Here is a 25778-nt window from a genome sequence, read left to right as displayed (position 1 = left end):
ACCTGGCAAATTACTGTGAATTAAAAATGTGGAGAAAATATGTCAGAGGCTACCCAGGCAGCATGGTCCTGTGCAAGGGGCAAGCATAAGACCTCATGCCACATCAAGCTCACTTGAGTCTTCAAAATTTGGCAAACACAGTCCTTGTGTGGTATGCAGGCCTTATACTTGGCTGCACAAAAAGGAGCTTTACTGTCAGCAAACAGTATGGGTTTCAATTACTTGAGAAGGAGTCAGGCAACTTGGCACTCGATCATTCTCTTGAAATTCTTAGAAACTAAGTGTCAAGGAACTGTACTTCAGCAGTCCCATTACAGTTCACTTTATATGTCAAACTATAATTATGGGTCATATTATAACATCTTTCAGAGGTTAATACCACTGCAGAGCATAATAAGCGTATAAGTCAGCGTGTTATTAAAAGGGTTCATAATATTCCATGAAAGCTTTTGCACACAGGTTAAAAAAGATATTGCCTCTGAGACAAATTTTCTGCTGGTAAATTTAAGAAACACCAGTGACCTCAGTGGAGACACACCGAGTCCCATTTGCTGATAATCTGCCTTTTCATTTTTCTGTTAGTGAGTCCAGAAACAAACCAGCTGAGGATGTCTGTGATATGCACTTTGTTAACTGAGACACAAATGCAATGGTAGCTGGGGGCTTGTTTGTTTGTTAGTTTGAAATTTGTCTCCCAGAGGCAAAGCATTGCCATAGAAGATTTTAATTTCTGTGCTTTATGGGCTTAGTTTTCCTTGTTTCTGTAAATAAGAAAACTTTCTTCATGGTCAAAGTGTCAGCATACAAGCAAACCAACTTGCCTTTTTGTTTGTTCATTTGTTTTGCTTTTTACCAATTCTTGAAATGTTCTGGAAGTTGAAATAGAAGTGAATTTTATATAGTATGTTGAAATATTTTTGAATACAGGGTATTTTCTTTTCCTTAAGTACTCAAAGCTTCTTCATGATTGCTCAATTCCTCATCCCTATATTTTTCAATTTAAAGAAATAATTTTTCATAGATCATTGATAAAAACTTCTAGTTTAACAGACCTGTGACTTATTCATTGTTTCTTCTTCTCTTTTCAAAAAATTGTTTTAGAAACCAAAATGATTTTTTTCCCAGTGTTTCCAACTAGAAATGACAACACTGTTCCTTTGAAAGCTGCCCTGTGGAAAAGAGTTGCTGATTACAAAACATAGGATGGAAAACCACGGATGGATTTGCCACAGTTAGTTAGTTTTGCGTTATGTTTTTTGAGTTATTCAGGTTCAAACTATTTTGGAAAATACATGGGTCTCATTATTTTGAATGTGACATTCTCTTAGGGCCTTTGTGGTGCCTGAGCACTACAGTACACTGAAAATACACACACTTAGGCATCATTTAATTTAAATTCAGCTATGAAAACATAGATGATTAATGCAACCTAGCAATCTAGGCCCACCTATAGTCAGGGCATACAGAAGTGCATTTACAGATTGTAATACAACCCTTCTCAAGAGAAGTGTCTAACATAGTTGAAATTCGGAAGTACAGATCATCTGTTCCCTAGTTGTCTTCACTCCTGCCACAAAGGTCTAATTTTTAAATGGCTAAAGTTAGGCAAAGTGACTTTAGTGGATATCTTGAGTCTGGAAATTCATCTGACTTCTTGCTATGTCTTTTGATAACTCTGTAACTGGTGATCCTTAGTCTCCATAGTAAAATCAGATTCTTCTAAGCAAAAAATTTCTTCTTTAAACTACGCAGCTTTGATATAATTAGTGTTACATTCCAGGGCAAGCTATTGTAGCATGATGACTAACTGCATATATTATCTGAACTAACATGCACACATTGGGTTTGGGTCTGATCTCAATGTCACTACAAATTTGTTTACCAGTCTTGACTGCAGTAGTCTCACTGGCACAAAACAGGAGTGATGTGGTTAAGAGTCAGATCTTCAATATCTATTGTAATAATAACAATCTATTTCAAATCCTCAACACAGTAAAGCATATTTTTGTAAAAATATTCACAGTCCCATTTTTAGTTGCAAATTCTGATTTCAGCTCTTTGTGCAAACCCACTAATTTCTCAGTACAGAGTATGACTGTAGATGCACCAGGCACATATGAAGGTGTGAGTATTTAGTTACTGACTAGATGGGACTCATAGCTCTGCACACAGGGTACTTCTTAGTTCAGCAGCTAGACCAAAGGAACGTACCCTAATTTTAGGGTTCTGGCAAAAAAAAAAAGCAACACCCTAGGACAAGCAACAATTTTACATGGATGTCTATAAAGAGGCAGATAAGAATTACAACCACCCAGGGACAGACTGGCTGAAGGCAGTTGCTACTACCACATGAGCAGGAAGGAACCCATTCACAAAATCAGCTTTTTGTGATGTCCCCTGCTGCACTGGCTGTGTCTTCCCTATTGCAACCAGAAAGGTAGAGGCCCTATCGCCAAGAATTTCTTCCATTCCTTCTCTAAAAGCCACTCATCCACCAGGGTTCCCTTTGTAAAAATAGTGTTCAAGCATGTAATTAAAGACTCTGTCATTATGCATATGCATGGGGGAGCTGAATTAAGTTGCATAGATTTCTTTCCATAGGCCTTGAGAAATCTGTGAACCTAATGATTATGATGGGTAAATAGCTGATTTCAGCCTGGATCCTGCTGTTAGGTTAATTGCACTTCCAATAAAGGTGTTTAGAGTTTGCTTTAAACAAACAAGCAAACAAAATACCCCCCCAGAAAAACAAAACAAAAACAAAACACAACAACAAAACCAAAACTAAAACAAATCAAAACAAAAAGAAAAACCAAACAACAACAAAAAACAAAACTAAACAAAAACAAAAACAAACAAAAAACCCCAAACAAACCAACCAACAAACAAAACAAACAAACAAACACGCCAAAGAATATGGATATCTCTCTGCAGTGGATAAATTTCTTTTTCACTTTTATGTGCACGTTTTCTCTTCTCTTTTTGGTCCTGTTTCTACAATAATGTTGGTATGCCGTCTTCAGGTTCATGTTCTTAAAACTTGTTTAGTTTCCAGATGCTAAGGAAATATAAAATCCTGTCTCATTTTGCTCTGCTGGTTTGTTTGGGTGGGTTTTGGTGTGTTTTGGTTTTAGGTAGGGCAGCTACTAATTGATTTCTAAGTTAAAGGAATAAAATTAACTGTTAGCAAATCTGGTTTTGTGTTTTCTGTCTATGTACTGTATCGAAAAGAGAAGTCAATTATTCCACAGAGTTGAAGTTTGTTTACACTGGGGTTTATTGAATGTTGACTGACATCCTCACACATGATTTAAATACTGTTTTGTGTTATCTGTGTTATAGAGACAAAGGATCACAAATGGGACTGGAGCAGAACTATAGCAGCATCTTCTTTTGCTGCTTATTGGCAGAGTAAAACTGTGTGTTTATTCTCTTCCAGACAAAACCCATAGTTTTCAAAAGAAAATATTCAGCTTCTCTTTTCTTCCACTTTTCATCTTCTTACAATACTTAACTGTCTTTCCCTAAATGAAGTTTGTTTTTTTTGTTTTTTAAATTCATGGAGATTAAAATGTCATTAGTTAAGTTTGAATGTAAAATAGTTGTACCTGGCAAAACTATCAAAATGTTTATAAAACAACAGGAAAAAATTCTATATCCAAAAAATTATCACTTTCTCACAAATTAACCCTTTCTTGTTTGTTTTATTTGAAACATCATTTTTAATTAAATACATAAATCTGGGGGGCTGGGGGAGAGAGGCAACTCATTCACTTCTGAAGTAGGTACTGTATGAACTAAGAGCCCTTGCTCTAAACCCCTTCTCTGGACTCTGCATGTATTTGCAGACCCAAGTAAAACAGGGACCTCAAAAGTCACTGGTTTATTCCTTTCAGCCACAATTACAATATACATGCCAAGAAGCTTATTTATATTTCTTATACGAGATACCATTCCAGCTGTAAAGCTTAGTAGTAATGCACACTGACAGCCTTTGCTCAAACAACTAAAGGACTGACAAAGTTAGAAATGCTAATGTTCAGTATAGTTAACACTGAAAGATGAGTTAAATTAACTGAAATTACCATCACTGGGAAAATAGAATATTTTTTTCCCAGACTATCTTCATGTAATATTTTCTGATATTTAATTATCTGTGTCAGAGATATCTAAATCCAGGGGCATTTCTCCCTTTGCCAGCTAATTATGGCACTTTAATTTTTGCTTCTGAGAGTGACACAGCTACTGCTCAGTGTCTGGGGTCTTTTTTCACCATGTTCTCTTCTCAGATTTGAATCCTGCGAGGTTAAAGGAAGATTCTAATGACACCCTCCAGGGTAGCCTCCTTTGAAGGCTAGGACCAAGAGCTTTGATTTCAGGTCACTCCCTATGTGGCTGCCTTTAAAGTTCATCTGAATTAACATTCAGAGATATTTTTGGCAGCTTTGACTGCCAGGAAAAATCATTACAGTGGAATAATAATGCAAATAAACTTTGCATAGTCCCATTAAATCATTAAATGCCACATTGTTGTGTAATGGGAGTGACATTTCATTATTTCTAAAGAATCAAATGTGTCTCTGCACTCGCTGCCAGTTTCATGATATTAATTCTGGTGACAGAATACAATAACTTTGGAACAAGAAACAAAGGGATCCTAGGGCTTATATGATGCCTGCAGATATCTGAAATGAAAAATACAGAGGTAAAAGCATCAAAAAAGAGCTGTACTGGGTTTTTAAAAGTCTATTCAAACATTTGGTCCAGGTTGCCAATGATATTCAATTTTTATTTGGTCTTCTTTCTGACAAAATCAAGTGGAAAATATTAACTGGCTATCAAATGGAGAATATCCTTCAATTTTTAATTGTTTTTTGGTTTTTCACTACACATTTTTCTCCTCACAACCTTAACATATGTTGAAGAAAACCTTCACAAAGGTATAGTATGCACTTGAGTGTATAAGGCATAAAACCAAACTAAACCAAACTATTTCGGTTTGAAACAGAGCTGTCTGAAGTCTAAAGATTTCTCCTTAGATGAAGGAAAATTCTTCAAAGGTATGAGGGCATGAAGGCACTACTGTCTACTTTTAATGAACGGTTAAAATGTTTATTTGAAAGAGAACTAAAAAAAAGTATTTTTTAAAGTATGGATGACAGTTTCAAAAAATCCAGGAGAAAATCACACCATATATTAAAAAAAAGGCATGTGATAGGGGAGTAAGCAGAGAGAGCTTCAGAAATTACACTAATTCCTTCTCTGGCTGTTATGAGAATACTTCTTCGAAGGAGCATTCCTGTGTATGACCTTCAAGGACAGCCAGAGTTTAGATGGCTCTAACATTCATTCAATGGAATGAGACAGAATAAAGGAAAAAAAGACCCTAAATCCATCAAGACATCTACTAAAGTGTAAACATAGATCCCCTGGTCAGAAGGGGCCTTTCTGCTGACAGTTCATAGGGCCATCAAGGTTTTCACCTGGGATTTCCAGCAATGGGGAAAATTATTCTCTATGCCAGTGAGCATGTAATTTCCCTTATGAAAGAAGCCCAGACTCTGCGTAGGTGGGAAGGCAGCGAGTTGGGCAGCCAGCTGTCTGTTGAACCTATTTTTTGAAAACTTCATCCTGAAGATTCCAGGTAACCATTAGCAATTCCCGTCCTTTGGTTGAAGTGCCTTCTTCCAGGCATTCAATTCCCTCATCACTAGTGTGGCTTTTCCTCACTTTAATCTGTGTTTATGTTGTCAGTGTTGGGTCATGTCCCACACTATGTCACAGCTCCCACAGCTTCTTGTTAGTATTCTATAATCCTACTGCCATATAGCCAGCTGTGCCCCCTGTGCTTGGTCCACATTTCCAAAGAAGAAAATGTGCTCTAATGTTAAAAATGATTCAATATTCTGAGTGAAGCTACGTACCCTCAAGAGCCATTTGAAACATGAGCAAGCTGATTACCTGTCCACTTACAGAGACTTGCAGGGACTGTAAACCATGGAGAAGAAAATTTTCTGTTATTTTAGCTTATTCTTGCATTGAAGTTAGAAGATTGGAATCAAAGAAACCCTAGTGACCACCTCAGGTAATTAAGACCTCTTTGGCAGAAAAGGACAAACAAGAGAAAAAATGCTGAGTGTTTTTAGGTAGAAATTGACCTGTCAAAGTTTGAGAACACCAGCCTTGTACTAGCCTCATAATAGCAGTTCTCACTGCCCACAGCAATTGGTGCCAATTAGAATGAAAATAAGTGTTAAAAGCAGTTTATTGTGGCCTGTGATTCACTGACATTTCACAGACCACTTATCAGCCATCAAAATTGCATAAGCTTTAATTTTACCATGATTTCTGAAGGCTTGAAAGAAAAAGTCAATAGCTGTCTATTCCACTTGAGTTTGTGGGGTGATGCTGAGTAGAATTTGGTAATAAGTCATGAGATCCAGCTTTAAGTGACAGATCTGTGTTCCTGTGGTCACTTGGCCTACATTTGTGCACTGACACACAGACACACCTTCCCAAAATCTTTCTTGACAGGAGAGCATAGAGACTTCAGTGTACCTTAGATTATTTGACTCCAATCTGCAGCCTGCTTAACCATTAACTATTCTGCAACTTTGCCTACCCTTTCTGGCAAAATAATGAGAGCTTGCAAACATAATAAGAAGTTTCACATCTGTTATAACCAAAATAAAATAGATAAGGGTGTTGTTGTGGTTTAACTCAAGCTAGCAATGCAACCATGATAGCCATCCACTCACTCCCACACCCCTCCCCCCAAACGGGGGAGAGAATCAAAAGGGAGAAACTTGGATTGAGATAAACACAGTTTAATTAAAAAAAAAAAAAAAAGCCAATACAATACTAGTAAATATATATAAAAATATAAATAGAATATAAAATAAAAAATACTCAATGCAATTCCTCAAAAACGCCTTCCACACCAAACAGCCGATCCCAAGAAACAGCACCTGGTCCCAACAGCTGATCCCAAAGACAGAAGAAAACCCAGAAAGGCCCAGACACCTCTCCTCTGCAAAACGGAAGGATGGCAAGAAGGCCAAACTAATGAAAGCCCCAAACAGAAGTCTCCCAGCTCCACTAAAATAGCAAAGAAGGCAAAGAACACAAGAGAGGCTGGAAGATCCCCACTCTCCTTAAATATGATCTGTCTGGATGTCAATCAAGGTCTGGTCTGCCTCATCTATGCCACCCTTCTTTGATGCCTCATACCTGTGGGCAGACCACTCTCAAAGTCCTTGGCTCTCAGATCAGAGCAATTTACATTAACTCTGTGCTGGGGTGTTATCTTCTTATTCTCAAAGTCCAAATAATGACCATGCCAGCTATGAAAAAGAAAGGTTTCTAACTGCATGAAGAAAATTAACTCATTTTCAGTCAAACCAGCACAGGTGTCAATAAAGAATTATAACCAAAGCATTTTTCCTCTTCAGATTTCACAGATTTTTAAAGAAATTAAGTCCAGGTCTTCTGAGTATCTCCTGTATTTCCCAGTGCAATTCCATACCATGTGTCAAAGTACTTCCTCCTCTTATTCCTATAATGTAAATGTCTGAGGTAATCTACTGAGTCATTAAGTTAATATGACAAGTGAACTGTTTCTAACCAGCTATCAAGACCACTCAGAACAATACATTTTAGTGATGTGAAAGTACGACCTTTCTGAAGAATAATTCCTACTCATTTAAAGCTGGTTTTCTGTGAACATTGGAAGATTGATCTGCCATGTTCCATGAAGTACCACACACGCTGGAGTAAGGAGTGTACTTAGGGACTTCTTCCTTGTATTTTCATGGTTGCTTTGCTCCTATTACTTGTCCTCCACATCCCCTAATGTGAGATAACTAGTACAATAGTGCAGTCACTGACCACCCCACATCTTCATAGCAAGGTAACCTTCACAATTCTCCTTGCTATAGCAGAAATTCAGCACAGATTATAGCTCTGCTCGCATGTTCTATTAAAATGTCAGCCAGAAACAGGGTCCTTTAATCCCTTTGAATTTGTCTAATTTGTCTAAAGCTCAGTGATTTCAGTACATAGCCTGATTATGAAGTTAAATTTACACCTTATGCCTCTGGTAAACTACTATGTCTTAAATTAGGGAGAGATTTTTTTCATAAATGGAATCAGTAACAGCCAGTGCTCACTGCCATGGAATTTCCAATGTAGCATTGCAAAGAAACATGCATGGAAAATTACCTCAGTGATTAAAACTCAGTCAGTTGGAAGCCTTCAGGTCTGCAATATCATTCAAACTGACAGAATAAAAATGTTTGACCTGATCTGTCACATTACAGCACTCTGCATCTATTTATGACAGTCTGACTTCATCCCATCGGACAGCTTCTTGTGCTTGAAGAGCCATTAGAAAGTCTTGCATTGTCTCTGTAGGTATTTAGCCTGTGGTGCTGAAACAGTGATTTTGAACCACAGCCACAGCTCTTCATCTGAGAGAAAATTTAAAAAGAAAAGTAATATGAGGTTCACAGAATCATGAACATGGAAGCACCTCAAGTAATATTCACTTAGATCTGGATGGCTGTCTGAGAGAACCTTATCTTTTCCATCTTCGGGTGGCTGCCTTGCCAAAAGTGCACATTTACACCCATGGGGCTCCAAGGACAGCAATGCCAGTCTGGTGCAGCATGTCTTTGGTAGAACAAATAATTTTATAGCTGCCTTCCATTTTAGGAAATTACTGAACCAAATTTGCATTTCCCCATGCTCCCTTGTTACCTTCCTATTTCTTTTATTCAAAACTGATTTTTCAGCTCTGTTGTGCCTTAATACATGGTGAATCTGGGCTATCGGTTTCATCAGTTTCAAAATGTGCAAGAATGCCATACTGAGGTGTCATCTCCCTAGACTGTTGAGTCTTCTCAAACAGTTAAGTTGAAGGAGAAATCCTCCTGCCACTCTAGATGGACAGGAAAAAACCTGATGCTTTTATGGTCTTTGGAAGTGTAGCAAGATGTTTGGCACTTGTCACAATGACGCAGATGGTACCAATATTGACATACACAACTAGTAATTAGTTCAGTATTTTAATAGCATTTGGTGATATACATCTGACACATTGGGACCAGACAAACTTGTGTAAAACAAACAAACAAACAAACCAACCAAACCAAACCAAAATAACCAAACCAAACCAAACCAAACCAACCAACCAACCAACCAAACAAACAAAAAAACCCAACATAGCAAGGTGCCTCTGGTGGATGAGAAGCTTGGAAATTATTTGCCTGCAGGTCATTGATTCATTACTAGTAGTTTGTACTAGTTGTCACCAAGTTGGTCACCACCTGGCTGTGGAGGCTGTTCGGTAGCAGCTGTGAATGTTATCACTCCTCACTCACAGGCAGAGGTCTGCTCCATCTCATAGCTGTTGGCCTCCATCTGCTCTGGGAGACGTTTCAGCATACCAGTGACATATGAAGCTGAGCTCAGGGACCAGCTGTGGGTTTTATCTCATCACCACGGAGTATAAAGCTGAAATATATTCCTTTAAAGTGACTTATTTTTTTTCAGATATGATTCATGTTTGGGGAGGGGGGAGAAGATAAAAAGAAACACGTCCACCTATAACCATCATCTCCTCATCTGATAGCACTTAGTTTGTATTTGACACTTCTCACTGCTGTCATGTAAGGACCAGAAATCATGGGCACAACAGCAGAAGATGTGGCCTACAGCTAAAGTTGCAGTACAAGACATTTTTTCTCTCACCTTTGAATTATTTTAATAGACAAACCCTAAATATGAACCACCAAAAATAGTGTAAATGGGCTCATGGTGCAACTGGAAGAATATCTACATGAAAGACAGTGAAACAAGGAATCATTTCAATATGGTTCACAAGCTGTAGTTCACATCCTTCTCAATTTCCAGATAGTTAAATTGACTTTCCTTTTAGGTGATGCACAAATTATAAAGCCAGCCTCATTCTCTATCTGTGCACTGGTGCTAATAAGATCTTAATCTTCCTAATCTACAAGTGGTCAGGTGGTGAACTGACACTCAGCACGTTTGAAAGTTTCCACAGTTAAGAGCACTTGAACACAATTGTTCAGTGTTAGCTCCAAGCAGATTAACTAATGCTTGGCTGGTTTTGTTGTTCCAACCGAGGAAAGAAAAGAAAGAAGAAGGGAAAGGGAAGGGAAAGGGAAAGGGAAAGGGAAAGGGAAAGGGAAAGAGAAAGAGAAAGAGAAAGAGAAAGAGAAAGAGAAAGAGAAAGAGAAAGAGAAAGAGAAAGAGAAAGAGAAAGAGAAAGAGAAAAAGAGAAAGAGAGAGAGAGAAAGAGAGAGAGACAATAAAAAGATAGAAAAAGAGAAAGAAAGAAAAAGAAAAAGAAAAAGAAAAAGAAAAAGAAAAAGAAAAAGAAAAAGAAAAAGAAAAAGAAAAAGAAAAAGAAAAAGAAAAAGAAAAAGAAAAGAAAAAGAAAAAGAAAAAGAAAAAGAAAAAGAAAAAGAAAAAGAAAAAGAAAAAGAAAAAGAAAAAGAAAAAGAAAAAGAAAAAGAAAAAGAAAAAGAAAAAGAAAAAGAAAAAGAAAAAGAAAAAGAAAAAGAAAAGGAAAAGGAAAAAGAGAAAGAGAAAGAAAAAGAAGAAAAATGAAAAGAAAAGTGTTGCACAAACTATGCAGCTGAAAGGAAATAAAAATAGCTAGCAGCCACTAGTAGGTTAATATCATTGCTCCAAATCAGTTAGCAATACACTTAAATGTGTTTTTTTAAAAGCCTGTTTATCATGAAAGGGATATTCTCTCCTGTCTACTTTTAATCCCAGGGGATAGATCTGAATTATGCCTATTCAGTGAATTCAGGATATGATAGATAAATAAATAGTTTAAAAGCTTTAGATATTTTGTGCTGATCTTGCTCTTTCAAAAGACAAAGTAACAAGGTTTAAATCATCTTTAGATATGAAATGACTGGGGAAGGTTTATATTAAGAAGCAGACATGCTAATTGACTACAGAGACTAAAACATGAAGCCTTTAAAAAATGGATTGCAGAAACTGTATTCCTGACAATAGCTGCTTGAGGTTTCATATCTGCCAGCCCAGCACATTTTGCCTTCTCCCTGGAGGAGATTTAAGCTGAAATGAATAGAGAATAAGTTTCTACCTAGCCATACAGTAGTAAACCAGCACCTGAAACAAAGATGAAAAGTAAGCCCATTTGGTTTCTTTCTTGATATTGCTAGGGCATGCATTTGCCTTCTTCAGCACTTTCTACAGTAATCTTGCTCCTTGTCAAACACAATGCCTGCAAGTCATAGTGTCTGGATACAAGCTCAAATACATTTTAAAATATTGAGGGGAGGAGGAAGACTAAGACAGACTGATTGTTGAGTGCCATTAACTTGTTTCAATCAGCCATACAATTTGGATGCTAGTCATTTAGTTCCAAGATAACGCTATATTAAAATTATTTCATTTTATTTCTTTATTATTAGTCATCACTTGCAGTACAATTTTATGGGCACATTTCATTTTACAACTTCCTAGAAGATGGATTCCTACCCAGAGGACAGCACAGTACACTGAAATGTATATAAATTCACCTGCATACAGAAGAAAAACTAGAGAGTACATACAGCCTCTGAGGAATGATTCACAAATAAGATAAACTAAATTGAGTGTTTAGGTAAAGCAGGCACATGAAGAGTAAATTTAAAGACTAAATGAAGGCAGCAAAGAAGTGGGTGTAAAATTGAACTGAAGCAGAGCTGTAGGTGACACTGTGGAATTTTGCTGAGCTTGAAAAGCAAGAATGGAGAGCTTAAATGTAATGCAGTAAGTCACTAGATTTGATGAGGCACTTTAAAGAAGACTCTTGTAATGCAGGGAAAAGTAATGATGTCCCATCTGCCACGGGCTTCGAAGACTGGACTTCTGCAAAGAAACATTCCCATATAGATGTTCTGGTTAGCCCAAAATAGAAACAAGCATACTGGCAGTCTTATTGTCAGTTCAGATTTTTTCAGGTCACCTATATTATTATTTTTGTTAATCATCTTCTTCTTTAGCAAGTATTCTTGGTTTCATAATATGATGTATCCAAACAAGATATTCACAGCTGTAGTTCCCAATGAAGTGGTCCACTGCATTTCTTACTAGGCTTGAGCCAAAAGTAAAAATACTATGTAAAGCACTATGCCCAGTTTGTATAATTGTACCACATTTGTTCAGAAAACTCCTGTCTTGTAAAAAAATAACTTGCAATATGAGAGATTCAGATTCAAACTGCATCTTTGCCTGACTTTCAGGATCTGAAACAACTGTCTCTGCTTTACTGTTCAGGAATCCATGAAGAGTCAAAATGGAGCAGCTCTTTTTCTTCTGTGGTATCACCAACAGTCTATCAAATATTCACAGTTCTAAACCAATTGAAACTACTGCCAAGTGCTTTTCTTGCTAAAATACCTTTTGTAATATATTATAGAACCATGTCTAAAAGCCAAGCACATAATTAAACCCTTTGCAATGCTACAATATGTCTGTTTATTCCTTCAGCCCTTTTTTTAAGATGTGATATGGATCCTGGCAGATACATGAAAGATTCAAATGTTACGGTCCATTAACAGCACAAAGTGCTTGTTATTTAATCTCCCATCACTAGGACAACTGTCCTGGAAATAAGGAAAATACATTATCATTAAATCACAGTTCTATAGGCATGTTGCTAAATAATTGAACAGCCTGTCATAAACCAATAATCATGTATAGATATGAAATTCTGTGTAACATTTTGTATCCAACTATTGAAGGGAAAATTGAGGAGGAATAATTTTACTTGTTTGCATGATCAACAATTCAGAGAGCCCATCATATGGTAGGACCGAAGAGTGGCAATTAACAAAGCTTAAAGTGACAAAAGAGATTGAACTTAAAAACTCAAACAACCATAAATCTGCAGTGCTGATGATGCACTTTTACATACACTTTATCCACAGCCCATGAATGCCACAGTTTAGTGCATGATTTATAAAAGGCTATCAAATAACATAATATGATGTCAGTAAGTTTCCATACAATTTCTTTCAAAGCTCTGCAAAGACTAAATTGGTGGTTGTGAATGTGTTTTAAGTAGGGCTGGCCAGTACACAAAATCAGGAAGATCTGGAAATATTTTGGAAAAATTCAAACTAATAATGCTACAACCACTAAGTCCCTGGACAGAATGAATGTCCTATGCTTGCCTAAGCAAGTAGCAGATTACTTCTCAAATAGACTCACTGCAGTCACTGCAGCAGATCATGTATAAATATTCCCTTTTAGAAAACTAGAGCAACACACACACAAAAATCTAACACCCAGAGGTTTACTATTTTACCCTTGTATGAAATCAGTAGAATGAAAATAAAAACAAGCCCCACTGAGCCTCTTGGGAGTAAAGATCTGACCAAAATGAATATGGAGGGTGGAGGGGGTTTCTAAAGGCTGTTTTCCCCTGTCTCCATTAGCACTGGTTGCTGGGGTACCTGCACACTGGAATGTGGTACCTGCACACTGTATTTGGCTGTGCCAAATACAGACGTAACCAAAGTTACAGCTGCATACCATAAACAGACTCAGCCTAACCTGACCCTTCAACTGGAAAATTGTGTCTTTTGATGAAATTATAAAACACACAGTGCATTTTATGTGATAAGCAAGAAATAATGTATAATAATGAACATAATGAATAAGCACATATGTGTGTTATGAGCTGTGACAACGTAGCTAGGCTATTTATTGTAAAAGTCTGCACACTACCTCAGTCTGAACAAAAATAGGAAGACAAAGGTTCCCAAAACCGTTTAGTCTACCCTTCCTAAAACCACTTAAACTGGAACAATGCTGTTGTTCTTTTAAGTAATCACTCCACTGATATCTATTACTATCTAAGCAACCAAATTTTCCTCAGATCTATCACTTCTGCATACATAAACCTGCATTTGCCAATAGTGAGAAAAATAGGTTGTCTAGAGGCTACTTCAACTGATAGGTGGTGCCAATAGCTATTTTTTCTTCAGTAATTCCTTACATTTTGCATAACCACACTGTTGTCTTCCCTTGGATTTCTGCTTATTATTTTGCTTTGCTTTCCTCCTCACCTTTGCCTTTCAGTTCACTTACCTTTATCTTACACAAACAAAATATATAAGTTTCAGATTAGGAAAAAAATATTACATGGATTGGTTATAATCTTAAGTTTAGCTGTCCTTTCATTTATTCTGTTTGTAAAAGTGATACAACCACATGCAAAAGAGACACAAAACCCCTGAATGCCATTTTCATCCCGTCCTGGAAACAGAGCCCAACATAGGTCAAATGAATTACACTAAAGAAAAAGAGGAAGGTCAAGTGTAGAGAAGAGAAAAATGCATTTCAAATAAATAAATTTCCAATAAATATGCCAGTTTTATGCCACTTCTGTCCTGTAGACAAGATTTACTTGATCTTTAAATGCAGCAATAAAGCTATATACACATGAAATTAAACACTTGCTTATGCTCATAGGACTTCACCAGGCTTTTTCTCATGAGAGCATGGACTTTAGAGCTGATCTCTTTTCTGAGAAGACTTTGGTCACTGCTTTTCAAGGAATGGTGATTGAACAAGGACAAGAATAATTGTCCTAAAATGTATAGCTCTATCTAGAACTGTTACCTGTATCTTAAAGCTAGCAATGTAGAGCTTATCCAGGTAGAAAGTGTCTTTTGCTGAGCAGCTGAGACAGATAGGCTAATGCTACAGTTTATTCAAGGAGCAGCCTCCTACATAGAGAGACTATACAAAAGTGCCTAGAACATGAAATTGGTTTTGTTTGGTATTGTTTATGCATTCTTGTGATCTGAACAATGAAATGTCATCAAAGGCCAGAACCTGGAACAAATTTAAAGAGGGCTAGTAACACAGTGCCCTAGTTCACAGTGCGAAAGCCAAAAAGAAATAAAAAAAAAAAAAAAAGGCAGTTGGAGAATCCTGTAATGGAGAATTGCTTTGTTTTATAAAACCTAAATATTCTAAAAGTGGAAGTGGTAACAGTTGAGAGTTCAGAGAGCTTAAGATTAGAAGCCTGAACAGAGACACTTACAGGAAGATCTTAGAAGAGCAAGGCATTGAATCTGAGCTCTGGGAATAGCATGGAGGAAGGAATAGGCAAAAAAAGCCAATTTGTTCTTTTCTACATCCTAAGAAGTCACTTTTTTCTCACTTTGAAAGTTAATTTGATCATCTTTCATCTTAGCTATTTGTTTCAGTATTTGGGGCTTTGCCCACAAATATTTGAAGTGTTATTTCTGCTTATAAAATAGTATGCTTGATTATTTTTTGTCCATGGGTCAAAATTTGGGGGGAAGAAAGTGTCTCCTCTCACCAATTTAAAAATACAATATGTCACTATTGTAGGGGGTTCATTTGCCTTTGTGCACTCATTCTTATCACCAGCTATAAAGGCACTGCTGCTTTGCCCATAGGCTTGTTTATTTTTAGAAGGATATTGACAGCTTGAAAGCTCTTTAGGGGAAACTGTATATCCAGGAAGCAGTGTTAAATATGACTAGATTCTTTTTCAAACTTCTCAGGTTTGCCATGCTCTTGGCACTTACACTGCTTGCTCAGGTATGCAGACAGCTATGGCTCTGCCAGTTCTTGGGGGGGAAAAAAAGGCAGAAAATGTATTATTTATATTAATAGTATGAATATTTTTAGTTTCTGTTGAAATTCCTCCCTACTTGCCTGTGCGCCATGAGTAATTTCACATTGGCCAGTGAATATCACTGCCAGACATCTGAGCTAGGCTTTCTGGGTTACAGTGCAACTTAAAACAAACAAATAAACAAACAAACAAACAAATGCACACACACCCACCCCCAAAAACTGAGGCTTGCCATAAGAAGACATGCTTTTTTGGTCCAATGGCATAGGACATGACTTTCACAACCTTTGTCCTCCACTAGGCTCTTTTCATCTTTAAATTGCAAAATTCTATTTTAAAGAAAAATAGGTATATGTTATTTAAGAAGAAAAACAACTAAAAATATTACATGTCTTTTTATAGCAGGGACAAGAAACAGGAGTTTAAAAAAGGGTTTCATTTCTAGTTTTCACTTTATCTTAGTCATGGAGTTGACGGAAGAAAAACGACATCACTGGCAAATATTTTCTGTAATTTCTTAACTTTGAAGGGAAAAAAGTTTCTTGTCTTTTCTCAAAGTGAATTTATGAGATGACATTTAAAAAGAAATCAGAAATGTTTGTGTGATTTGGCTGAGTTCTAGTAATTCATATCTGTGTTTATCCTTCTCCTTACCACAGTACTTCCTCAGTTCAGCCAGTCATTTTCAGCTGGCTGAATTAAAAACAATATCACTACAGTATTTGTGAAATCTCTGAAGAACATCAGAACTGTTCTCTGATCAGAATTTATATTTGTTTAGGAGTATGTAAGATGATGTGATAATGCTGACACTGCATGCATATGCCACCTCTACCTTCGTAATCTTTGGCAATCAAGTAACTAAGGTGCCTAAAACAACAAAATAAAATGTAGCAATTGATCTTCTTGTATAAATCCACAAACAGCCAATAACAGCAAAAGAAAACTTGATTATAAGGTTGTGTGGGAGGGGAGGAAAATAAATTATTGAAAAAGAGTTGCAGGAGCTTCAGTGTTTATAATCATATGGATGCAATACCAATGAGGTTTGGTACAATGGAATACTCTGTACAGGCACTGAAGTCCAATGGAGAAGTAGCCTCTTAGGCATTGATTTGGTAACAAACATGGAAATTACATGCTTTCCCTCCATTAAACATACTTTCAAGCACAGCATGACAAAATCACTACCTGAAATATCCTTTTCTTTCCAGTCTTTCAGCTCAGCTGAGTTCTTTTATTCACAAGCAGTACAAGTTGCATGGAGCTGTAAGTACTGCAGACCTGGCCACATGAACTGCTCATTTCTGGGAAAACTCCTTCTGCTGGCAGCAGCACTTCTGTCTCTTAGCCTAGACAGAGAGAAAAAAATGGCTTGCTTATACAGAAGCATGACTCCTATCATATACACCTATCTTTCAGTATTTGCCTGCTGCATCAAATATTCTAATTTTATAGCAAGTGTGCTTCCATTAAAGTTTATTCAATGCTGTGTCTATACTTTGTGAAATTAGAAGAAAAACATTAGAGATCTGTAAAGAGGATTGAGAAGAATTTTTAAAATGTTGAGTCTTTGACTGATATTTAAAAACTGTTTTAAAACTTAATGGGATTTGACTCATTAAAGAAAAAAGTTACAGCTAAAGATGTTAATCAGATAAGAAGTGAGCAGTAATATTGACCATTTTGTAAAACTTAAAATGCTCTATTGAAATAAAAAGTTTTATAGGAAATGACCACGTGCTCATATATTTTCTGTATTTTTCTACTATTCTTTGATATACGAAACAGCTATGTGTTTAAAAAAAAAAAAGATAGATTTTTCTAATGAAAATTGGTTTTGTTTTTAATGAAAGTGAGGGATTTTCTCACAAAACATCTTGTCAAGTTTTAGACCATCTCTATATGTTGTTTTAAATATGATTTTCTCTGGCATGAATAGCACTTGGGCAGTTTATGTCCACTAAACATACGAATTTTGTGATCTAGGCTGCATGCCTGTGATAGGAAGGATCTTTTAAATTACTTGAGGTTTTTGATAGTGATTTTAGATGAGCATTTTCTGAATATTTCTCATAATTGTAGAGGCAGGTAAGACCTTTTGCCCTCCTTTCTTATCCTATCTCCACTTGCTTCTGCACTTTCTTTTGAATGAAATTATTTATGTATGAAATAACTAACATGCCTCTTCATATTCATGGTCTTCTATAACATGAGCTAGAAATTAGCTTAGGGACAGCTGACTTCCAACTGAGAGGTTTTCTGCTGTCGTATGGTTTCTCCCATAGAGTAAAGACTCTTTAGAAAAATGTTAGGTAGAGACAGCATATACCACATCACATCACATCAATGGAATTAGTGTGAATGAGAACAGACTGCTGTAGTAACAATAGGCATCTACTTTTACACAATGATGAAGTATAACCAGTTTTTCACTAATCTTATCATGTGGTAACCCAGTTCTTAGGAATCAGAGGGAGTATAAGCTCCCACATGCAGATCATATTCAAATAAATCTGTTGAACTTTAATATCCATATTGCTTAATCACCATGTCATTATACTGTTGACAGATAAGGCTTTGAGTGATCAAATTGGCTGTAAACATCAGAATTACCACCGATGGCAACAGGCACTTTGATTTCTTTGGTGCTTTGAGAGCTTTTTGCTAGAGGGCTGCATTACGAGTTTCATTTTATGCATCTCTTCTATTGTTTTTTATTTGGAAGACAATCAGATTATTAACAGGATGAAAAAGGAGGGTCATCAGAGGAGACAAAATTATTAAGGAACATACTTCTCCTAAGTGAGTTGTACTTTTAATTATAAAACAGCTAATTCAAAAAGACTAGTGACTTCTTCTTTTTCATTTAAGTCTATTATGATACTTTTATAGTTGTAGGAATACAATGCTCTGGGATAATCCATTCAGCTCATTAAATTCCTTTGAACAGATGACAATAAAATGTATATATTCAATATGTATCTGAACATTCTGTCCCTTTCTTCTTCTTTTCAGCCACATTCTAGTATATTTTGGAGCACACAGATATGCTTTATTTACCTATGATAAACACATGCCAGTTTTAAAAATAAGCTTTATCTATCACGTAGTTTCATCTGCATCACAACACCAAGCAAAAAAATGGACTCCTTTTCACTGTGTTTCAGGTAAGAGTGAGAGAATAGCAGACACATCAGCCAGATGTTTAAGACCAGATAGTTCTCTAATGGGAGGCATTACCTATAGCTATTACTAGAGGTGTTACCTCTAACATCTAGACCCTGATTTTCAGGAGTCTTGACCAGGCTGAGCTACCAGAGAAGCCTCAGCAACTTTGGAAACTTAGGTCTCCATTAGAAGCACAGTATCATTGGCCTAAATTGAGCCTCCAAACAGTGATGTACCTGAAATCAGTGAACTCCTTAGAATGGCACTTTCTAAATTTAGATTAACCATTAGAGATGGTTAACATTGCAATTAAACAAGAAATTTTCCGTGTAAGAAGCAGAAGCCAGAGACATGATGATAGTTAGGATAAATGATTTTAGATAACCATTTCTGAAAATATTATGTGCCTGGAAACAACTTCAGTATACCATAGAGTCCCTTCCTTCATCCTGAAAAAGGGTGAGGTGTATGTGGGCTGTGATTGACAAATTTTTCTCAACTTGTTCTATAAATTCTTAAAGAAAGAGATTTAGCAACATTTCCATGTCCCCTCTTTCAGAGCTTTACTCTCTTTCAGTATTTTCCCAATGCTTAGTATCATTACTATTTGTTGCAAATTCAGTCCAATTTCTTCCACCCTCAGACCCAGCAAACAATTGATGTCTGTCCCCTTCCTAGATCCTCTTAAACACTGGAAGACTAATAGAGAGCAAAATATTTGATATTTTAGGAGAAGAATTTTATCTAAACTTGCTGAAAAATCTCATAATCTTTCATCTGGAAATAAAATTAATCTAGATATTACCATTATTTGAACATACAGTGCTGCTTTATAGCCAACCAGGACACCACCATAGAAGGAATGCTTATAAGAACTGCTAGTACATTTATGTGTGTCTATATACACAGACACATGTATGTTATATATATCTCTACAGTTTTAACATGGAACTTGCAGAAACAGAGCAACATAGAAGGAGGGCTCAATAGAACTGACATGATCTGTCAGATAAACTGTCAGTATTGAATACTTCATGAGATCTAAAAGCTGAACATGTTGTGAAATTCAGACTTTAGCATGATTTTGTTAAAAAAAACCAAACAAACCCAAACAAACAAGACAACTAGCAAAGCTCGTATTCACATGTGATTTGAAGAAAAGTAGAGTGTACAGCACCGTCGACAGTGTCTCATTTGCTGTTTTACAATGAGTGTATTAAAAAATTCTTGCTTATGCTACTGAGTCTGTTCTGGGAATATATTTTTAAGCTTCAGAAGGTCACCAGAGAAAAACAATTTCCTCTTGTGGACAAATGATGAACCCCTCTGAATGGGCTTCCTGGCATCAAATTGCAGAGGTAGTGCGATTTAAAGCAAGATAAGTTATTTGACTTAAATCGAATGCAGGTCTACCCAGGGCTTTCCATGTAATAGAATAAAAATTTCAGAAATCTGCCAGCCATCCAAGCTAAGCATCTGTTTCCACCTCTTTCTTAGTAGAGGAGCTGTTTCAAGCACAGTATTATTGGCTTATTATTATTGCACCAACTGAAATTTTATAATTATAAAAGAGGAAGTGCCATGAAGAAGCTGGCCATAAGCTAATGAATAATTAAGCTCCTCACACATAATATTTCGCTGTTGATGTTCACAGAGGAAAATACCAATAAGAATAATGCAGCTTTATGGATCAGGAAATAAGATGATTGCTCTTAAGAGAAGTAAATGCACCTAGAGAAAGGAAAAGAGAAGCTCTTATCTGTGAAGGGAGACCAAGTACAGTGAAAGATGTCGGAGTTAATCCTGATATAGAATGCAGTCCCCATAAGCAGCAATCCTATCCATCAAAGGACTAGCCAGAAATAAAAAGTTATATGATCTACATTTGGTATTTGAGATGAATGGAATGAAAACAGGACATGTTCTAGTCTACTGAAATAGGAAGTAGATGGACTTCTACACAATATCCTCCACTGAGACTGACTGAAAAGAAATCCCTGGTGATAATCTTCCGTATATACAGCACGGATAGCCCTCTCCAGTGCTGTTCATTGAGGATGGAGCCCTAGTCACTAAACTGCTTTTCAAAAGAGAGCTGGAGAGGTCCTTTTTAATGTTGAGAAAAGTAATTTTGCTAAGCAAGACAGCAGCAAAATAAATCTTTCTTCATTACAACATTCTGTTTTGTTTTGTTTTATATTTTAATTAAGAAAGAAAGTATTTTAATGTTATTTTTTTTTTTTTCTGAGAAGCATTTTCATTGTGAAATCATCATATTTCTTAAATAGATAAAAGGATTTCATCCTCTCTAAGGGAAAGGACATATTGAATTTTAGTTCAAGTATAATGCTTTACTTTTTTAATTTAAAGAAGAAGCAGAGTATTTTCATTTTGGCTTGACCTGAGCTATTACTATAGACATTGATGTTTTTGTTTACCCAGTGAATTGAAAATTCTGTGATTTTATTCCCATATAAGTTTGATTCAACAAGTTGAAAGTAATTTTTTCAAGGTTACAGGTTAGAAGTCCTATCCTCTACACTACTGATAATCTGAAAAGATGAGAAAGATTTCTTGTAGTCCTGTTGGGAGCAATGGCTAATGAAAAATCCCAAAGTCCAAAATAAAAAGAATGAAACTGCAATCTATACTGTTTCACTTCTGCAGAAGGAGAAAAGAAGTGAAATCCTGGACAAAGCAAAAATGTGATGATGATGTAAAAGTTTCCTGCACTTTTTTTCAAGATATAAACTGGACTGTATCTGAGCTAAACTCTTCTCTTTAGTGACCAATGACAGAACCCAAGGGAATGGCAGGAAGATGTTCCACAGGAAGTTTAGGTTGGGCATGAGGAAAAGGTTCTTCCCCCAGAGGGTGGTGGAGCACTGGAACAGGCTCCCCAGGGAGGTGTCACAGCCCCAAGCCTGACAGTGTTCAAGAAGAGACTGGACAAGCCCTCAGACACATGGTGTGAACTGTGGGGTTGTCCTGTGCAGGGACAGGATTTGGACTCAATGATCCTTATGGGTCCCTTCCAACTCAGGACATTCTGTGATTCTGTGACCATCTGTGTGGGTCGACCAACTGTTTCAAGGATATTGAAGCCTGAGGGAAGCAGGAAATTCAAAAGAAGGTTGTTTCTAGCCACATAATTTCACCACATCCCAACCAATTAGTACCAACCATCAGTTATATTTTAATTTATCCAGATATCAGTTGCACAGTCAATTATGATTAGGTTACATTACCTGCAATAATGTATATATTGACAGAATTTAATTTAGGATATATTTGGAAAGACTAGCCACTCTTGACAAGACTAGATAATATTGTTTCACCTCAAAATCATTGACGAATCTACTCACTCTCTGATTTTGATGGTAAAGGTATGGCTCAAAATGTTATCATAACTAACAAGTTAACTGTAAGATATTGCCACAGATTCAATTTCATGTCCTTTCTCAACATGTATCTGGCCATCCAATTGGCTTCCCTGAGATCACAGGCTGTAGCTGCCTGTGAACTTGGCCTATGAGTTATAAACATGAAATAAACATGAACTGAATAAAAATGGATTTAGGAAGTTTATTTTGCTTCATTTTGTTTTGTTTTGTTTCCTTTTATAAGACATATAACTGTCCCCTACAGGCCAAAATCACCCAATTTTGTTAAACAGACATAAAGAGCCAGCTGCTTTTTTGTCCTGTATAGCTGCTTACACCAGGACTAAACAAACCTGAAGTGAGTGGGGGTAAACTACTGATTTTCAGATCCATTCATTTTTATGCCTACTTTACACTCTGTGTATTTTTGTTGTTGTGTGCAAATGAAACAGGACATGTCTGATTATGTCTTAGCTCTGCAAACATACAGGTTTTTCTGCAACTTCAACACTGTAATGTGGTTATCTGAAGTCAAATATATGTGTCATTGACTGCTGGCTTGGTACCTGACATAGCTAAGAGTAGTTGAAATTGTCTAACATGTACAATTTTCACTAATGGTAAATGTCCTTATGATTAGGTGAACACTCTAGTATAAATGGGCTTATTTCAAATACCTTTCAGGAATATATTTTGTTAACTTTTTCCATTGCTTTCACACTTTCATTGTAAGCACTACTTTTGAGACTCGATAAAAATAATTAGAAGGTCTTCATTGAAAGATATTGGTAAATAGACTTAGGGATGTTACTAAATAAAAACATTCTTTTTTCAGAAGATCTAATATTTATGAAGCTGCTGCTTTTCAGTTTTGCAAAGTTTTTAAAGAGTACTTTAACCCAGTTAACAGCCTGGCCAACAGCAGTGTCTATAGAATACTAATTTGTTTTGCTTAAATTGCTTATAAGTACCTGTTTCCAATTGTAGAAACTAATTAGTGAGCTGGAGATTTTACATGAACTGGGCAATTTTTTGATGTCCAAAACTGTGTTGACTCTAAATGCCAACATTTTTTCTAATTATGAAAAACACAAAGAGATGTCATAGGGTTAGAAAGCATATTGTGCATTAAATTGAGATAAAATGACAGGCAGTGTATCATTCAGCCACATATTTGCTTATTTAATAGCACCAGAAAAACTCATGGTTAGTTCTGTTTACTGGAACTGAAGAGTTTAGGGATTAAGAAGGGAAAAAGTTCTCACTTGGCTTTAATGGAAATGATCTTGTAAAGGTAATCCTCAACGAATGCCATCAATCTCCCTTGAGCTTGGAGGGTAATTGAAGTCAGGAGCCTTCTTTTCACCAGGCTGCTTGTATCCTGAAGGGTGGGATTTGACCCTGGAGACCCACCATGGCACTTGTCCAAACCCAGGCCTGAGTGCTGATGTAAACTAATAACTTTAGCCAGTCTCTTGCAGCCACCCTGCAAATACACTGCTCCTCCTCCAGCTGCCTGGTAAGGGCCAGCAAAACCATCTGCTAGAGTCACTGCTCCTGCTCCTGCTATGCAGTGCTCAGACCTCCTCCACCTTCACTTGCTTGCAAGCTCTTACCTATGTGGGTCTTTACCTTCTCAAAGACCACTTTTCAGTTTGTCCTTTGGACTCTCTTTCGACACACAGGTGTGTCACCCATGCTTAGGTTTTTGTCATCAAACTGAGTGGTAGGTTCAGAATTACTTTGCTGCATCTGAGAGAGTTAACTCCTTTCATGATCGTCTGGCAGAGTAACTTATGACCAACACTTGTTAAAAAAAGAATTGTGTGGGAAAGAGTCTTGGAGATATTTTTTTTAGTTCTGTTAGACCTGGCAAAAACAGCTACAGGGAGGAAAAAAAAAATAATAAGAATTAAAACATCCACGAGACAAACTGGGATGCTCTTTTATAATTTACAGCCTTTGCCCCTTACAACAACTTCAGATTTTCTGTGCTAAACAAATTCTGATACAGAACCATTCTCTGAAGTCTGAATTTCAACTCATCAGTGGTTTCACAGAAATACAGTTCATTGATGTTGGATCATCTGCTGCTACTGACTCATTTTGTGGTGTAACTGAGAAGACTGCTTGTTAAAACAGGAGAGAAGTAGTTTTTATATAGCACTTGAGCCATGTGCTGAGGACTTGTTTCAGAGACCATTAGCTCCTATGGAAACTTTTTCATTGATTTCGAAAACTAGGATGATTCAAGGATGCTAACTCCAACTTTGACAGCTTTTGAAGTTTCAAGAAAAACAGTTTCTTGATGAGGCAAACCAAAAGTTCTCAGACAAAATGTCTAGGTTAGCTTTAAGTTTTCATGTTCTTTCTTTCTCTCAACAAAAATGACCAGAGATCAATAGACTCAGTCACTGCCCTTAAACTTCATCAGAGCCAATGAACCTCCACAAGTTGCTTTGACTTTGGCAAACAACACAGCACTGTCTAATTTTTAAAATATTCTGACTAGCTCAGCTTGATACTTTCTGCAGTGCGGCACTTCAGACTACACATCATTCTCATGAGATTATCATTAGCTCAGTGCCCCTATCAGTCTCTCTGGGTGGGAGATATTATAAAGCTGTGAATGAGGAAGCAGAAAAACATAAGGACAAGTGAAATTAAAGTCTCTCCCCATGCAAAGTGTCTCACCCTAACAAAATGCAAATTTAAGGAAGAAAGGAAAACAGGAAAAAATTTAAATATAAATAAATAATGTAAACATTCTCAGGAATTTTTAGCCCATGTCTTCAAGAATCTGTCTGACCCACTGCCTCTCCTGTGACTTAGAAAGAACTTCTTTTTCAGCTGGGATCAAAACAACCATATGCCCTGGAAAGTTATTTTTTCATCTTCATTATAGTCTTGTTAAACCAAAAAGTAGAAGAATTTGGGATGCCATACTCAGTAGCTGGAAGGCGGGTTTTGTTTATCACAGCTTCTGGCCATGGTCCAGTGAGGATTAAAATGCTTAAGAATCAGCTTTCAGAAACAGACTGGAGATTTTCCTGGTGATTCGTGTGTCTTTGAGAGAAAGGGAGGTTTAATGATTTTGTGCAATTCATTTCTATCACAGGGCAAATGAGAGGATTGCAAAGACTTTGCAGACTCCACTAGGTAGACTAGAGGGAATCTATCCTGAGTTATGATTTATACTGTAGGAGTCCTGTAAGCTTGACACTAGATCTATTTGGAAACATACCTGATATATTGCCCCATCAAAGCTTGTTGAGAGAAACCCAGACCTGACTCTGCCTCCAGACACCAAGGTGTTCAGATCAAGGGAAAAAAAAATCAGAGATTGCTTTTGTAAAATATTTTTCATAATTTTAATAAAAATAACAACACCCAACTCAACACCAGACATAACCATGTCTCTAAGATGGGCGTACCAATAAGAGGAGAAGATGGCATTGGAGAATTGCCAGGAACACAGTGATCTATGTATACATACAGAGAGGAAGAAAGTCAATTTGTTTTCTCTCCTGTCAGTTTTATAGATGTGTCTCTCAAAA

Source organism: Streptopelia decaocto (genome assembly GCF_964273445.1).
Source record: "Streptopelia decaocto genome assembly, chromosome: 1".
Classification (NCBI taxonomy): domain Eukaryota; kingdom Metazoa; phylum Chordata; class Aves; order Columbiformes; family Columbidae; genus Streptopelia; species Streptopelia decaocto.
This window is presented reverse-complemented; position numbering follows the sequence as displayed.